This window comes from Hyla sarda, unplaced genomic scaffold (genome assembly GCF_029499605.1).
Source record: "Hyla sarda isolate aHylSar1 unplaced genomic scaffold, aHylSar1.hap1 scaffold_336, whole genome shotgun sequence".
NCBI lineage: Eukaryota > Metazoa > Chordata > Amphibia > Anura > Hylidae > Hyla > Hyla sarda.
In genome coordinates this window covers 105,256-109,861 of record NW_026610109.1, presented here as the reverse complement: position 1 = coordinate 109,861, position 4,606 = coordinate 105,256, and the positions used below count along the sequence as shown (strand labels likewise).

The 4,606-nt window shown below is 47.8% G+C and overlaps 2 non-coding genes and 1 pseudogene across 2 annotated transcripts; all 3 read left to right on the top strand.

The window, feature by feature from the left end:
• Nucleotides 1-1,013: 1,013 nt before the first annotated feature.
• On the top strand, nucleotides 1,014-1,173 carry LOC130330602 (U2 spliceosomal RNA; annotated as a pseudogene).
• A 693-nt stretch (nucleotides 1,174-1,866) lies between these two features.
• LOC130330594 (U2 spliceosomal RNA) lies at nucleotides 1,867-2,055 on the top strand. The gene has a single exon (XR_008873724.1). It is a non-coding gene; the product is annotated as a U2 spliceosomal RNA (small nuclear RNA).
• A 2,097-nt stretch (nucleotides 2,056-4,152) lies between these two features.
• LOC130330639 (U2 spliceosomal RNA) lies at nucleotides 4,153-4,343 on the top strand. The gene has a single exon (XR_008873760.1). It is a non-coding gene; the product is annotated as a U2 spliceosomal RNA (small nuclear RNA).
• Nucleotides 4,344-4,606: the final 263 nt, after the last annotated feature.

Genomic DNA, 4,606 nt, shown 5'->3' with positions numbered 1-4,606 from the left:
AAAGGAGAAAAACGTAAAAAAACGTGAAAAAAAAGTAAGAGGAAGAGAAGGGAAAAAAAGGTGGAAATGGGTTTAAAAGTGATTTCGGCGGAGAAATATATATATATATATATATATATATATATATATATATATATATACGCGCACACACACACATATATATAAACGTATTCTCCGTTGAGATATTGCAGCCGCTGCTGTGTCCAGGCCCAGGAGCCTTAGCACTGTGCTGTGATGTCACTCAATACCACTGACATCACTAGGTGTAAACAACATCTCTCCTTTGCTGTGTATGTGACTATGGAGCTGTTTGGTGATGTCGTCTATTATGGCCTTCATAGAAGCAACAGGAGATTGTTGCATCCATCTAGAACCCTCAGAACTACAGTGCTATGATGTCACTCACTTCCACAGGCCTTGCAGAGTGTAAACAACAACAACCCAGCTTTGTTGTGTATGTAACCATAGGGATTTGTGATGTCACCTAGAACCTTCACAGCAGCGACAGCTTTATGAGGAGCATCAGCACTGCTCTGCCTGAGCAGAACCATCACCGCCATAGGTTGTCAAATAACCCGGATTTAACCCACACAGGTAAGTCCAATGGGGTGCAGGCATGTCCTCTATGCTTACAGCTTCCCGTGGGTGTTGGTTTGATACCGTTTGGGGACAGCCAAGGAGGCATCTGCAGGCAACAAAGGTAGGTGTGTGCTTGTGTGTGTGTTTCCTATGCAGATCCTAAGCCCAGTGTCACATGCAAGTAGGAGGAGTAAGAAGGGTTCCTGGCAAATCCGGGTTATGGATTGCATTTAAAAAGGCCCCGTGGGAGTGCAATGGGCCCCTGTCTTGCTGCTTAGCAATAATGGTATGGGTTTAGGTTCTGCTGTGTGTACTGGTGGTTGACTGCCCCCCAGCCCAGAGTGTGCATGGAAAATTGTCTGGCAGCCTCCCTGACAGCAAGCAGTGATAGTGCCCATGAAGGGCACCTTGTTGGGCCCGCCCCTTTCACGGTTATCGCTTCTCGGCCTTTTGGCTAAGATCAAGTGTAGTATCTGTTCTTATCAGTTTTCATGCTGGTGGGGATGGGTGCTGCATGGAGGATGCAGGTGTACCAGGGCTTTCCGGGGCTGGTTCTGAGGAATCAGCTCGACGGCTGCCCCGATGTGACCTGTTCCCTCCGGGTCTCGCCATGAGGCTGAGAGGGTCTAGAGCCGAGGTACTTTTGTGCCTCGGGGAGTGGTGACCCCGAGGTGCCGAAACTCACTGGGAGAATAGGCTCACTGAGTTGAAGCACGGGCACCATAATCTCTTCACCTTGTGGCACTCACCTCTTGATTCCCGGCCTTCTGGCTAGGATCAGAGAAATTTTTATAGATCCGGCCGGATGTCCGGGCAGTATATCTGCACACATTCACTTATTTATTTATTTTTTGTCTCACTGTGTCACTTTTTGCGTGTTGTGTGTTCACAGGATTTGTCAGGATGCGGTAGCCCTTCTGGGTGTCCCTCCTGGCGGTCTAGGGGAGGTGTGTGTGGCCATTAGGTTCCGCACCTCCCTGCAAACACCCCGGGTACTCCTGCTTCGCAGGGTACCTACCGTAATCGGCTCTGCGGGCAGATACCTTGGCTAACGCCAAGGGGGATGCCGGGAGCATTTGTGGTCTCCTAGTAGCTTCGGCGAAAAGGGACATCGAACCTGGAACCTCGCAGGTACCTTTTGGTCCGGAGGCGAAGGGTAAGGTTTGTTGGGGGGCCTCTCTCCTATCGGAGAAGGGCTTGCGATAGACCGCATCCTTTGTGCACGTTTTTTTTAGTGTAACACGTTTGCACTTTTTCTTGCACTTTGGGTGAATCGAAAGCACGTTCCTCGGCTTTAGATAAAAAAAAAAAAAAAAAAAAAAATCTGTTCTTATCAGTTTAATATCTGATACGTCCCCTATCTGGGGACCATATATTAAATGGATTTTTGAGAACGGGGGCCGATTTCGAAGCTTGCTTCCGTCGCCCTATGCATTGACCCGATATGGCAGTATCTTCGGGTACAGTGCACCACCCCCTTACAGGGTTAAAAAGAAAGATTCCTACTTTCATTGCTACCTGCTTGCTGGCTAGCCAGCTAGCCAGCCCTGTGGGCCTTGCTGCTGCTGCAGCCAAAAAACAAAAGGTGGTGCTGCTGCTGCTTCTGCTGCTTCTGCTTCTGCTTGTGTCTGGCCGCTGTTGGAGCGTCCAGGCACAGGACTTCTGCTGCTGCTGACTAAATGGCCTCCTTAATTGGATCATTTGAGTAGCCAGCACACCTGTGCAGGTAGGGCATGACATGATAGGCAGCTGCCTTGATAGCGGGTGGGTGCTGAATGTTCCTAATTGACAAAATAAGATTAATGCTTATGAAGAAATATAAAATCTCATCCCTTCCCCAATATCGCGCCACACCCCTACCCCTTAATTCCCTGGTTGAACTTGATGGACATATGTCTTTTTTCGACCGTACTAACTATGTAACTATGTAACATAACATGGGGGGGGGGGGGGGGGGGGTCTCCTGGCTGTTCACACAGGTGTGTCATTGCTGTACATTGACCATGCATTGCTTCTGTGGTATTGCAAAGGCAAAGACAAATGCTTCCAGCCATCCATTGCACTAATGGATTGGTCATCAGCTGGCTGTCTATGTCCCGCATCAATATAGACCAAAGTACAGAGGGTTAGGCTATGCTATTGTGCACCTACCTGATGCATCAGAAGGTGCGAGGCCCTTGCTAAATTCTGTGCACAGACTTTGAGATCTATACTTTAGACTGTATCTAAACCTGCTCCAACATGGACTGACATTCTGGCCTACTTTCAGCCGATGCGACTTGTCTGTCGCTGAACAGTCGCTTTTTATGTATTCAGCACCTATGTATAATGTTGTAAAAATGCTCTAGAAGCTAAAGTCGCAGAAATGTCACACATATTTGGCCTGCAACTTTCTGTGCGACAAATTCAGACAGGAAAAATCAGTATAAATCCTTAGAAAATTATCCCCCAGTGTCTCCATCTGCTGGCGGTATTGAATAAGCATTGCTGCACTGATGGGGTATGCATTAGACGAAAAAAAAGAAGAAAAAGAAGAATAATACGCCCAGAAAAGAGGCGAAAAGGAGAAAAACGTAAAAAAACGTGAAAAAAAAGTAAGAGGAAGAGAAGGGAAAAAAAGGTGGAAATGGGTTTAAAAGTGATTTCGGCGGAGAAATATATATATATATATATATATATATATATATATATATATATATACGCGCACACACACACATATATATAAACGTATTCTCCGTTGAGATATTGCAGCCGCTGCTGTGTCCAGGCCCAGGAGCCTTAGCACTGTGCTGTGATGTCACTCAATACCACTGACATCACTAGGTGTAAACAACATCTCTCCTTTGCTGTGTATGTGACTATGGAGCTGTTTGGTGATGTCGTCTATTATGGCCTTCATAGAAGCAACAGGAGATTGTTGCATCCATCTAGAACCCTCAGAACTACAGTGCTATGATGTCACTCACTTCCACAGGCCTTGCAGAGTGTAAACAACAACAACCCAGCTTTGTTGTGTATGTAACCATAGGGATTTGTGATGTCACCTAGAACCTTCACAGCAGCGACAGCTTTATGAGGAGCATCAGCACTGCTCTGCCTGAGCAGAACCATCACCGCCATAGGTTGTCAAATAACCCGGATTTAACCCACACAGGTAAGTCCAATGGGGTGCAGGCATGTCCTCTATGCTTACAGCTTCCCGTGGGTGTTGGTTTGATACCGTTTGGGGACAGCCAAGGAGGCATCTGCAGGCAACAAAGGTAGGTGTGTGCTTGTGTGTGTGTTTCCTATGCAGATCCTAAGCCCAGTGTCACATGCAAGTAGGAGGAGTAAGAAGGGTTCCTGGCAAATCCGGGTTATGGATTGCATTTAAAAAGGCCCCGTGGGAGTGCAATGGGCCCCTGTCTTGCTGCTTAGCAATAATGGTATGGGTTTAGGTTCTGCTGTGTGTACTGGTGGTTGACTGCCCCCCAGCCCAGAGTGTGCATGGAAAATTGTCTGGCAGCCTCCCTGACAGCAAGCAGTGATAGTGCCCATGAAGGGCACCTTGTTGGGCCCGCCCCTTTCACGGTTATCGCTTCTCGGCCTTTTGGCTAAGATCAAGTGTAGTATCTGTTCTTATCAGTTTAATATCTGATACGTCCCCTATCTGGGGACCATATATTAAATGGATTTTTGAGAACGGGGGCCGATTTCGAAGCTTGCTTCCGTCGCCCTATGCATTGACCCGATATGGCAGTATCTTCGGGTACAGTGCACCACCCCCTTACAGGGTTAAAAAGAAAGATTCCTACTTTCATTGCTACCTGCTTGCTGGCTAGCCAGCTAGCCAGCCCTGTGGGCCTTGCTGCTGCTGCAGCCAAAAAACAAAAGGTGGTGCTGCTGCTGCTTCTGCTGCTTCTGCTTCTGCTTGTGTCTGGCCGCTGTTGGAGCGTCCAGGCACAGGACTTCTGCTGCTGCTGACTAAATGGCCTCCTTAATTGGATCATTTGAGTAGCCAGCACACCTGTGCAGGTAGGGCATGACA